Source organism: Hemicordylus capensis, chromosome 2 (assembly GCF_027244095.1).
Source record: "Hemicordylus capensis ecotype Gifberg chromosome 2, rHemCap1.1.pri, whole genome shotgun sequence".
NCBI classification, from domain to species: domain Eukaryota; kingdom Metazoa; phylum Chordata; class Lepidosauria; order Squamata; family Cordylidae; genus Hemicordylus; species Hemicordylus capensis.
The window spans coordinates 98,930,335-98,943,952 of record NC_069658.1 but is presented as its reverse complement, the minus strand read 5'-3'; the positions used below and the strand labels follow the sequence as shown (position 1 = coordinate 98,943,952).

General features: G+C 42.0%; 1 long non-coding RNA gene across 3 annotated transcripts in view; it reads right to left on the bottom strand.

The window, feature by feature from the left end:
• Nucleotides 1–13,618, bottom strand: part of LOC128346806 (uncharacterized) — a 125,195-nt gene that overhangs the window by 49,167 nt on the left and 62,410 nt on the right. For all 3 annotated transcript variants that reach the window (XR_008317215.1, XR_008317213.1, XR_008317214.1), the window contains exon 2: nt 3,882–3,981. This is a non-coding gene — a long non-coding RNA (uncharacterized LOC128346806). The remainder of the gene's footprint in view (nt 1–3,881; nt 3,982–13,618) is intronic.

Sequence of the window (13,618 nt, the reverse complement as noted above, 5' to 3'; positions counted from 1 at the left end):
TAAACACCGGTAATGACCTAGATCCTTGAAAAAATGATGAACCCAGCACCTGCCAAGATTTGAGTGGAGTCAAATAATAGCTTTCAAGCTGGGCCCAAGGTGTGACCAAAACCTGGGACTCATTGTTCCACCCTAAGACTGAAGATAGAATGAATGTCCAATGATGGGCCTGAAAATGCAAAAAGTCAAATCTGCATTCTTGAACAGGTAGTTGAAGTTTACAAATTGAATATCTGGGCAGGTGTCCTTGCCATAAGAAGTTACTGAATATTTTATGGACTTGCTTAAAGTATGATGAAGGTACAAGAATGGGTAGACCTTTTAAAATATGTATGAGCCTCGATGTCACATTCATCTTAACCACATTTATTTTGCCACAGATAACAGTATTGTAACCCTCCAATCTCAGCCATTTTTCATTTTAACCAAAAATGTGGAAAATTTTGAATTTACTAATTGAGAGAGCTTCCCAGAAATTACTATGCCTAAATAAACAAAAGACTCTGGACAACACTTAAAACCCCAAACCCCACACTTATCAGGGAAATCTGTAGAACCTAAAAGCATCAAATCTGATTTATCCCAATTTATGGAGTAACAGGATAAATTATCAAACTTTGGAATTAAAGAAATAAGATTAGGAATTGAGACCTCTGATTTATCAAAAAAATATAAAATGTCATCTGCATATAAAATCAACCTGTGCTTAATCCCAACTAATGTGATACCCTTTATATTATCAGAATATTTAATAGCACAAACCAGGGGTTCTAACACTATATTGAAAAAAAGAGGAAAGAGGAGATCCCTGATGAGTGTCCCGTTCCAACCTAATTGAAGGAAACAATAGACCACTGGCGATGGTTCATGAATAAGGAGCCATGTGTAGCATAGTAACCCAAGTAAAAAAACTTGATTAAATCAAAATTTAATAAAAACATGTTTCAAGAACCCCAGATGGACCATGTCAAATGCCTTCTCCGTATCCAAAGAAATTATAGGGGTCAGGTCCTGCTTCTCCGAGGATACAGCTAATACATCAATCAACGTTGTTATATTATCTGATCCTTGGTGGCCAGATATAAACCTGGTCTGAACTGGATGAATAATGGTAGGGAGCAGTCTGCACCCTGCATGCCAGCATGGCTGTCAATATCTTATCATCAACATTTAACAGAGAGATAGGTCTATAGCTAGTGCATAAACCAGGATCTTTACCAGGCTCAAGAACAGTTAGATAAGCTTCACTGAAAGAAGAGGGGGAAGTACTTACTTTAAAAAGCATCATTATAGACCTCCAATAAAATTGGAACCAGGAAACTAATATATTTCTGGTAAAACACAGAAAATCCATGAGGCCCTGCAGTCCCTTCCAGATTTCATTAATTTAATTGTGGTCATTATTTCCTGCAGAGAAAGAGATGTATCTAAAAGATTAATCTGATCTTGTGCTAAGTATGGAAGATGCAACCTTTCTGAACACTTTTCAGTGTTCAGAAAAGGTTTATTGCATTTATTTTCCATATGGAAGCATTGACAGGATTGAAAAGATGCAACCTTTGCAGGAAACAGTCCATGTCTGCATCAGTATTAGATGTAGTACTACTATACAGCTTAGAATAAAACTCAAAAAATGGCTGATTTATAAATTCAAGGCTTGTGTGGACATTGCCTTGAGTTAGGAATATGTGAACTGGCTCAATCTTGAGCTGGTTCAACGTTGAACTGGTCCGGCTCAAGGTCAAGCCACACACCCCTGGCTGGCTCAGGGCCAGTTTGGGGGTTCTAATGTTTTAAAACAAAAATTAAAGGACGCATGCCTCTGGGGTTCACTGCCGCAGCCATGAGGGACTCTCTGGTGGTCCCCCTCATAAGAACAGCCCTGCTGGATCAAGCCCAAGGCCCATCTAGTCCAGCATCCTGTTTCACACAGTGGCCCACCGGATGCCACTGGAAGCCTACAGGCAGGAGTTGAGGGCAAACCTTCTCTCCTGCTGTTACTCCCCTGCAACTCCTCTCCCCTGCCAGCCTCCCCCCAGCCTGGTTAGGTTGGTTTTCAGCTCAGTCTGGGCCTATCTGCACTGGCAGTGTCTATTTTGGAGGCCGCTGCACATGCGCAATGGGTACCTAAGTGGCCGGTGTCACACAGATGGCTCTTGTGAATGTGTGGCAACCTCCCAAATGGCTGCTGCCAGTACACAGAGGCTCAGAATGGGCTGAGAACTGACTGAACTGGACCAATTTGAGATTGCGGGGAGGCAGGTGGGGGCAGGGAGAACCACCAAAGACCCACATACACACAGCCATGGATGTGCCCCCTGGAGGCAGTGTGTCCTTAAAAAAAATCCTTTTAACATTAGAACTCCTGAACCAGCTCGAATTCGAGCCAAGCCAGGGGGTGTTCAGGGGTGCACAAAACTGAATATGCCTGGTTCTGTTCAGGTCTGGTTTGGACTAGAAACAAACCAGGCTGACCGTTTTTGTGCACACCCCTACTGTGAGTATCACGGATAGAAGTTATAATGTTATGTCGTTGATGTTATATTGCTTCAGCCTAGATGTTATGCTGCTTACGTCTAGAAGCCAAATGTTTGCTAGACCCCTGCTTCCCAATATCTTTGCCTAGTACAATTCAATAAAAATTCAGTTTCTGAGTATAACTTTAGTTCATATTTAGCTGTAAGTAAGGTTCGGTATGTCTCAGGAGAAGGGAGTAATGCATATAAGGTTAATAAATCCTTAACTTGCTTCTCAAGAGATACCATCTGACCCATTTGGTGCCTTTTGGAGTATAAGCAATGGTCCAGCCCCACAAAAATACTTTAAAAGTATCCCAAACCAGGTAGAATGATGTAATAGAGCCCATGTTAAAATAAAATAAAAATCCTCCATCTCCTATTCCATTTGTCTAGTAAATTGTAGATCATTCTGCAAGAATCTATTAATATACCACCTAAATGAGGTGCTGTAAGAACCTGGCAAATGAACAACCAACTTAAAGGGGCATGATCTGATATTGCTATGGCATCAATGTTGCATGCCTGAACTTGAGATAATAGAGAATGAGATGTCAAAAAATAATACAACCTAAAATAGTTTTTATAAACAGGAGAAAGAAAAGTATATTGTCGGTGAAAGGGATTAAGATGACACCATATATCTACTAAATTAAAATTGATATATAGGCCTTAAGTTCGGGTTCAAGAATGTAACCTAGGTATTACAGTCAAGAAGGGGATCAGGAGTTTGATTTAAATATCCTCTAATAATCACGTGATCAAATGTCAAAGTATGCAAATATTCAAAACAGCTATGTATTATTTCTGGGGAACCAGAGACTAGTCCATACAAATTCATTAATGCCAAATTGTGACCACTCCTACTAGCAATAAGATTAAGAAAGCAACCTTCATCATCTATTATTTCCTGTTCAATAATTAATTTAGAAGATTTGTAAATTAAAATAGCTACACCCCTTGCCCTCGTAGAATTACCGCTTATGTAGTTCCCCGTCCATGCCCGTTGCAAAAGCAATTTATCAACTATCAAAATTTGGATTTCTTGTAAAACAACAACAACCTCAATAGCCATTTTCCCCAACTTGGCCAACAACTGCTGGAGCTTTGAAGGCTGACACAAACTCTTGACATTCTGAGTAATCATGGGAACCATCATACTCAATTACTAAAAACATCAAAGCAAACAGCTAAAATAGCAGAAACAAGCAGCCTGAACTGACTCATAGAAAATGATAGATATGTGCAAGAATAAAGAGGTAAATGAATAGAGCTTAATAGGGTGTTAATACTCCAGTAAATACATATTAATAGGCAAAATACCAATTAACCAAATAAGTAAAGAGGAAAAATATAGCAACAAACCAGAAGAAGATTGGGGGAGAGAACAGGAAAGGAAAAAGCCCATCTGCACTCCCAGGTATAGCGTGGTAGTCTTGCCGCACAGTGCACTCCAGTGGACCCCCTGCAAGAAGCAATTAAAATCAAGATGAAGACTACAAAACAGGACGTAGTACAAAGATCTTGAAGTGCATTACACAGAGATACCAATTACAACTGAAGATAGGAATCCACTGGCAGATGTACAAATATAAATAGGAGAGAATAGTCAAAACAATTATTCTGCTTCTGCAGGATTCAGTGAGGCAATGAACTTTTCAGCAGCTAGAGAATCTTGGAAGGATCTCAGTTTCTTCTCATAATAAATGCAAAACACTGCTGGGAAGTGAACATGGTAATGTAGATTTCTCTCTCTAGCCAACTGACATGACTTTTGAAAGGAACGGCATTTATCAGCCACCTCTTTAGGAAAATCCGAGAAAAACATGATTTGACAGTTATCCCATATGAACTCCTTTCCTTCTTGGGCATGCCTCAAAAGACCTTTAACCATATATTTAAAAAACTTTACGATAAATGGATGAGGCTTGTCAGTGGCATGTGAGGGAGGATTAGATATATGATAAGATCTTTCAATTTCCAACTCATACTCCTCTGGCAAGGAAAATATTTTGTGAAGGAACTCTTTAATGATTTTAATAGAGTCTGTCTTTCCCAAATGTTCTGGGTTCCCCAAAATGTGCAAATTCAATTGGAGAGATTCTAATTCCAGGATACACACCCTGGCTTGAAGGCTCTTATTAACACTCTGTAATGTGCCCAAAGCAGAATCAAAAGAGGAACTTCTAATTCAGAGATGTTGCCTTCCAGCACCCCCAATCTGGCAGTAATAGTATCAACAGAGGCTTCAGGTGAAGTAATTGAAGCTGTAATATTTTTTTAAGTCAGCAGACAAAGTTTTAAGAAATTGCATAGTATCTCCTTCCTGTGAAAGCTTTTCTGGGGGAAAGGATTGGTGCAGGCGGGGAGAAGAAGAAAGCCGAATCTTCCTTCTTCCTCCCTTAAAAGCCATTATGAAATTTGTCAGCAGGACTCCCCCAACAGAAAAGGAAAAATAACCACTTGTTTAATGAGCAGCAAGTCTCTGCAGTTAGGAAGAGATTTAGCAGTTCAGGATAAAAAAATCAGTCAGGAGGCTCCAGAGAGCATTGAAGTGTGACAAGGTGTGTAGTCAAGATGGCTACATTGCCATCTTGACTGAAAGTCCCCAAGGGCATTGTTTGTGATGATGTCATCCACCCAAATTCAAAATGGTGAGCATGTAAACGTTTAAGGCTGAAGTGGGCTAACTTGTGAGGATGGTAATTATCAATCAAGATTAGAGTGAAAGGAAAGTAGGCAGATTAGTTCTTACCAGAACAACGTGTGGTTCAATACTGGAGTTAAGACTAAAGGAATTTGTCAGGGTGAGAACTCACACATCTCCACTGCCCTGATCCAACTAGGGGCACTACATAAACAAAAGCAGTTGTGTATCCCCAGGTAAATGGAGATCCACACACATTGATTGGTACCATGAGCATGATTTTTCTTTCCCATGCAACAGTTGAGACTAGATGGGGGAGCCCTTTAAAAAATATTACTGGTCAGGAGGGTGAGTAGGAGCTGGATTCAGTCTTCCTCACTCCTTTTTGAAACAGCAAAATGGTGATACTTTAGCTATTTTGGAAGAGTTTTGGATCAAATGATCATCCCAGATCAGAAGTACTTCTCCTAATGTAAACAATGTAAATGTTTGGAGTGACATGACACTAAAGCAAAACCAGTAAGAATGCCTTGACACAATATGGAGTCATATAGTCCACCTCACTAAACCTACATCATGGGGTCTTGAGGTGTGACTCAGGGAACAGCTCTTATAGAACTACTTGCATGGAACTTTCCAAGGATCTGGGACAGGGCTGTTGAGCTTTGGCCTTCCTGCAGATGTTGGCCCACAATGCCATAATCCCTTGCTATTGGCCACTGTGGCTGGGCATTATGGGAGTTGTAGTGCAAAAACAGCTGGGGGCCTAGGTTGAGCAGGCCTGATCTGGAATTTTAAAAAAGGGTCTGGTTGACATAACATTCTAGTATCCCTGCAAGATCCAGTTGGTAAAATGCAGCATCAGACTTAGGTTTATTTGCATTATCCTGGTGCAGGCAGAAGGGGCATGGCAGACACAGGATCGCACCCCTAGTGATGCACATGGTAGTAAGGGGGCACGATGCCCACCCTCACACTATATGGGGTGGAGGTGCTCAACCCAACACCCCATGGCCTGACCCCACTACTTAGCTGGGCTCCACACATGCATACATATGCAGCGGCCAACTGAGCAGCAAGGCAGGGCACGCACACATATTTAAATGCTACAGTTATGAGGTGGTCTTATTGAAAGAGCAAGTCTTATTGAAATTAATTTCAATGGGAACACTCATGAGTAACTTAGTCCAGATGTAAGCCAATGACTGGAGTAGCCTGTCTCATAACTGTAACATTTAAATTGGTGTGCATACACACATACAATCTCTATGGGGTATCTGAGCTGAATGTTTGTGGCAGAAGAGGTGCACTTGTTAAAAAAGGTTGGGAACTCCTTTATCATGTGAATCAAGTTTTATCCTTAGGCCTGGTCTCTGGCTGTAGCTGATCCAGATGCATTCTGGAGCCTCTAGAGGACACATTCTGGAATTAACCAAGGTTTGCTTCTACTATATGATGATAGAAGAATTATGTACTAGAGAACATATGTGTAAAGGGCACCACCCTAGTGCTCATCATATCAAGCGGCAGCTCACTTCAGCTTGACAACAGCTGAGCTACTTTCTCATGGGCAAGTCTGCAAGTACTTTATATATTTTTTTTTCTTCATCTCTTGTCAGTTGGGCACACAGCATATAAAACAATCTGCATTTGATTACGTGCAACACCTGTGGAAAATTTAAGTGAAGCTACACATATAAATACTGAGAGAGGAGGAAATGATTCTGTCTACTGCCACTCCCACCCACCATGTGTCTTCAGCCACAGAGCAGCCTCATCCTTTATTAGCCTTTAAAAATAGTTATTGTTGCAATCTGTTCTGATTATTTGGATGCAGCCAGCAGTGGCAACATTCAGCTTGTAAGTCTCCTGAGTGTCATTGGAACTGAAAGCCAGTTCCTTGTGTATTTGGCCACTTGTGCTGTTGGCTTCCTGTGCAGGCTGGAAAAAGTATTAGACGCAGTTGTAGAGAGAGCCTCTGTTCCCTTCTCTCTCCCTCTAATCCCTCTGCAGGCTCCCAAGCTTAAACTGCAAATGTCATCACCATGAACGCAGTAGTTGAATCCAACAGGTGGGGTAATAAAACATGACATTTCCAGCCAGTTTAATTGTACAGGGTGTGATGGGATAGCTTTCAGTACAAACAGGGGTTTAGTTTATGTCTGTGACAAGGCTGCAGACCTCCTCTTCTACCATGTATCCACATGATCTAGGGTATAAAGTTCCCACCTGCAATATACTTTATGACCTTTCAGGTGATGAAACCTCTGACCTATAGCATTCTCATCTTTGCTGGTTCAGCTGTTGGGTGGTGACAATTCGCTAGACTCTGTGCCGGGGCTAACTGTGATTTACTGCACATTAGAATTAAAGCATTAGCATGAGATTCCTGTCCACCCAACCCTAAAGGGCTTTGGCGGCTGTACAAGTGACTCTCTAGAGGAAATTGCAACAGGCCAAGATTTGCTGTGAACCGATTGCCGCCTAGTGCCAAAACAGTTCATAAATTTAACTACAGTGCACATCTACCATGTGTATGTCCCCCCCTCCCTTCAGATATTATGACAGTTTCACAGCCTCTCTGAAGGCTGCCTTTAACAAACAAAATGTTCTTGTTTCAAAAATAAATATATGGTGTCTGTGCTTCTTTTTAACACAGATATGAAAAACTGAAACAGCCATTAATCTGGGAAAGCAAAACTGATGGGTACAAACTCTATTATCAGCAACAAAACACCACTAAAGTCCAAGAATATTCCACCAGCTTCTATTGACCTACTCTAAGATTGACATCATCAGGACTCAATTCTGAAGTCATGCTCATTGTATAATGTGCTCTCATGATAATCTATATTTACATGTACAGACTTTTCTAAATGCTAGCAATGCAGTCATGTGAGCAGATTAAAAAGAGGATGAAGCCGCAACATCACCCAGACATGGGTGCAATCATTTCAGAGTCAGAATGGCACCATATGAATGAACAGAATTGCCTGTTGATACAAACACTGCCCACACCTTCAAAAGCGTATGGGCTGCATGCTTAGAGTGGAGAGTGGGATCATGCCTGCTGTCTCTGTTCCCCAAACTCAACATGTTCAGCAGAAGAGCTACAGGTTCTTCCACACAATGAAAACCCCCATTGTGTGTACAGAACCTATGTCATACAGTGTAGGATTGTTCATATGACCATTTAGGGGTAGTTTGGTGGGTAAATGATCTCCTACCCTGGTGCAGACAGATGAGCAAAGCCCCCATTGGGCCTGTAGCTCTACAGGCCCTATACCCAAATAACCGACCAGCTGTGTGCTCTGGTATGGTAAAAACAGAGCGGGGTCCTCCCATAATGCATTGTGTAAGCAGTAGAGAAGCAGTCTTTAGTACAGCAGCAGCTGTCCTCTGACAGGCCCCTCTAGTCACAGGCCTCTTTGACAAAGATGTCCATTGGTTGCCCAGGACTTGTTTTTACAAGTGATCTCCACACACGATTGCCAGAATGGCTTCTCTTTCCCTTCAACTTGGGTTAAGGCCTGGATAAAGAAGTGAGGGTACCCTGTTTTGAGTGAGCTGGGTTTGCAGGAGTTGTGTGGGTTCACACATGTCTGCGAACCTGGGCTACATGCCTTTTAGTTATTTTCTGCTGCTCATAAGACCCTTGTACATGCATACCATGAGATACATGCAAAGAGGTTGGGGCTGGATAGAACAATCCTGCTCCCACTTCTGTACATTGAGCCTATACAGTTTTGAATGCATGAATGGAATTATATTTCTGGTATTTTACAAGAGCAATCAGTCAGTACTGCCTGTCATTCAGAAACTGTAATGCATTTGCCAGCATAGCGTAGTGGTTAGAGTGTTGGACTAGGACCGGGAAAACCCTAGTTTGAATCCCCATTCAACCATGAAACTCACTGGGTGACTCTGGGCCAGTCACTTCTCTCTCAGCCTAACCTACCTCACAGAGTTGTTGTGAGGATAAACATAACCATGTACACCGCTCTGAGCTCCTCAGAGGAAAAGCAGAATATAAATAGAGATGTGCATGGAACCGCAGAGCTGCAGTCCGACACTGGGGGGTGGCTCTTTAAGGGCGGGAGAGGGTGCACTTACCCCTCCCGCCCCTTCCCCCCTGCCAGCACTCCATTATTTTCCAAAATCCATGGGGCAGCAGGTTACCGCCCTGCCGCCCCTTCCCCCGTTTTTGGCCGGAAATGAGGAAGTACAGTCTGCACATGCGCCTGCTATCACGTGCACACCGCACATCATGCATGTCGCATGTGTGATGTGTTACATGTGTGGTGAGTGTGTGCGTACAACAGCGGGTGCACGCATAGAATGTACTTCCTCATTTCCAGCCAACAATAGGGGAAGGGGCCACAGGGAGGTACGCTGCCGCCCCATGGATTTTGGAAAATAACGGAGCACCGGTGGGGGGAAAGCGGCGGGAGGGGTCAGTGCACCCTCCCCCACCCTTAAGGAGCCACCCCCTGGCGTCGGACCAGCAGAACCACTGGTTCTTCAAACCAGTTTAGAGGCCCATAAATGGCCTCCAGACTGGTTCCGTGCACATCCCTAGATATAAATGTAAATAAAATAAATAAACTTGGTTTAAATGTTTTAATATTAAACTCATATATCTCAAACTGCTTTGCTGGGGCGGGGTGTTATTATACTACAGCAACATTAAAAACCCAAGTTTTCCCCCCTTCTTTATGTACTAATGAAGCAGGCCATGTCTATAGTAATAATGGAAAGAAACACTTGGCACATGCACTGAAACTCCTGTTGATTATAAACTATGGCTACAATCTCTGAGTAAATGAGCTTGTGAACTCATAGGTTTCCTTTGCTAACTGTAAAACTGATGGAGTTCCACAAGTGTTCAGGTTGCTAACCCATCCAGTGCCCAAAATGACAGAGCTCTTTGTTAACTGCATAGATGAACCAATTGGGTTAAGTATAGTGACCAATGAGGGATCAAACCATACTTCAAGCTAAGGGGTGAAAACAAAGAAGAGGAACAACCTAGACCAGGGATTCTCAACGCTGGGCCCCCAGATGTTATTGGACTTCAACTTCCATAATCCCCAGCCCCAGTGGCCTTTGGTTGGGGATTATGGGAGTCAAAGTCCAATAACATCTGGGAACCCAACGTTGAAAATCCCTGGCCTAGACTGCCAAAGCCATGCCCTTTGTCCGCTCTCCTTATTTCACTAAGCTGACAAAATATATCTTTGCGGCTTAAAAAATTCCAAAGCAATTTCCCTGCCACACTCAGAACCTTTCATTCAAGAACAGACTAACTTCCAATCCAGTTTTAAAACATTCTGAAGCCTTTTCGGCAGATAGCACTTCTGGCCAATCAGAGAATTTACACTTCTCCAAGCTATAATTTAAACACACACACCCTCCACCAGAATTGGTCTCAGCATTTTGTTTTCAAAGCAATATAATGGCTTATTTATTTATTTATTTATTTATTTTGCCTGCTCATTTACTGCCCGTAACTCACATCTCTAGGCAGTTTAAAATAAGACAACACAGATTAAAACAAACATTAAAACCATTTAAAACCATGATGAATTCTATAAGTCTAATTAAAAGCCTGGATGGATAAATGTGTCTTAACAGCCCTTTTAAAAGCTGCCAGATATGGGGAGGCTCTTATTTCAAAAGGAAGAGCATTCCAAAGCCTCATGGTGGCTATGGAGAAGGCCTGACTAAGACAAGCTGGACCTCCCCAGATAATCCGAACAGGCAGTGGGGCTCATAACAGAGAAAGCATTCTCTTAAATACTTGGGGCCTAAGCAGTTGGAGGACAAGAGTGCTTTATGGGACCATTCCAGTGTGACTATCCCCAGCTCTAGCAATAAGAAGCCTTTGTGACTTCACCAGAAGTTTAAAATATACAACACAATGTGATTATTCAGCTACCACTGTTGTCCTCACAATACGTTACAAGGTTGAATGTATTTTTTAAAATCCTCACTGTTGGACCCTGCAAACCACAGGACTGTGACAGCACCTGCTGTTCAGAGGTATTGAGGCACGCTGCAAAATTGCTTGCTTCTCTGAAGTGCCTCTTGTCTGCTAATTCTGTGCCAGAACTTCATTTTAACAACTGAACTGATAACATATTAGCAAGCAAGAGACACTGGCGTGTGGGTGAAGGACATGATTTCACGGGTCTTATTTCCTACTGCAGTGAATTCAGTTACAGTGTGTCTGTCTTACAGTAGGAAGTTACTAGCAAGTGAAGGTACTTCTTGACCAGACCCTGAGGAGTCCTATGTCTGTGGACTATATTTCACCAACAGCAAAAACCTATTTCCTGAGAGTTCCATCTCAGACTGCAACTGGGATTCACATGACTGAATGCTTCTCCATACCAAACAAAAAACCAAGAACAAACAAACCCCAAAACAAATCTTATGCGTAGACAACTGGATGTCAGGGAGAAGAGTTCTATCCTAGCCTGCCTCCTGACATCTGTTTTTCTAAATATAAGATTGTTTTGATATGGAAGAGCACCCATCTTTCGATTAAGACAATTTGAACATGGCTCAGATTAATTCATTTAAGCTCACAGCCCACATCAGGCTCGGTCATCTCTCTACCATCCATCCATGCCATCAGCCTCTTTCTCAAATGAATATGTGATGGATGAGGTGTGATGGATGAGGAGGGCTGCAGCATCCCTAGACCTCAGGATTGCCCAGATACTGTCATAGGCATCTACAGTAGTGACTATGGGATGAGGAAGCATTGGGAATCACATTTTCCATATTTTCCAGTACTGCCTGGATTCTGTCATGCATGTTCACATTGGTGGTGCCCAGGCCTTATATCTGAAGCCTCCGTTGATGTAATGCCTTTCTGCTGCCAGAAAGGGTACAGAAAGATGAGCCCTCACTGTCCCAAATTTGCCCTATCATTAGTTTCCCTCCTTCACTTCCAAAAAAAGGTATGTTTGGGAAGGGGTGAAGGATGGAGGAAAACGGTAGAGAAGAATGGAGACAATTGTGCATAGATGGGCTCATTATGAGCCTAGATGAACTTTAGAGTTAAATTTGTCTCTGTGAGAAACTGGAGTTTCATTTCCAAGCTGTAGTAGTTTGTTTCTGAACAACCCAACCCCCTACCCCATTTCAAAATTCAGAACAATTTATCATATAATTTCAGCTTCTACAAACAAAATCTAATGCAGGCCGGCTCAACTTTGGCCCTCTAGCTGTTTTTAGACTACAACTCCCATAACCCCTAGCCACAGTGGCCAATAGCCAGGGATCACAGGAGTTGTTGGCCAACATTTGTAGGAGGGCTGAAGTGGAGCAGGCCTGATATAATGCAAGGAGTTGATATTGACTAATAAGATGTTCCTTTAGTTAAAAATTTAAAAAAATCTCAAATCCATTCTTGAATAAGTATCAATGAAAATGTTTAAATAATTACTGGGAAATACCCATTCCCTTTTCTTAATCATTTGTCCCCTTGGATATATTTCCATTACTATTACTTTTCTTTAAACACATGCCAACATATCCCTCCTAACTGTAGGGATAACTGTATAACTGTACAGTATAGTCTTTTTCTTTCTGAAAGAAAGATAGAACATTTGCACCCAAGTGTTTAAACATCAGTGCCAGATTTCATTTTGATGTTAACAACTTATTTGGCTGGACCACTAGCTCTTGCCTTAAGTATTTTGCTTCCTGATCTCACTAAAAATCAATGGAAGTGTTGCCATTGGCTGCAAAATGAGCTGGATAGGTCCCAAAGCCTGCTACAATAGCAAGTGTTCTTGTGGACTGGCCTCTGTGTGTCCAATAGGCATTGTTATGAATGGCCCTTTCAGTGCTTGATTGATGGGTCAGGACATGCCTGCCTTGTTACTACACAAATGAGGAACAAGGTTGATGGAATTCCAAAGAAAGCAATCCCTTATTGAAAGCCTGCTAACAGGGCAGCTATTTACTACAGCTCAGTCAAGCAGCCCCTATTCACAGAAGCAAAGCCAAGAAGACAAAAGAAATTACATGTTCATGGCTCTCAGGCAAAAACCATCACCAAGCTATTTCAGAGATAGGATGAGGCCATTAAACAATAAGACATACCAGAGCAATTATGGTAATCGCTTAGTGTGTTCTAAAGCATGAGAACAGAAGATCAGCACCATCACATCACTTACTTGTTAGTGACTTTCTGAAGTTAAGAACATTCTCCGAGTGTGTGGCAATTCTGGCTTTTGTGGGAAATCTGAATTGTCTCACTGAAATCACTTGGATTGCATAACTGCACAAATCAGTTGCAAGAGGTGACCACATAACATATGAATGCTCCTGTAACATTCCACATAGCTGGTAGGCCAGATAGTAACCACCTTGGGGTTGTTTTGATTAAAGGCGGTCTATAACTAACAATAAATAAAAATGTGCAATTCAATTCACCTGT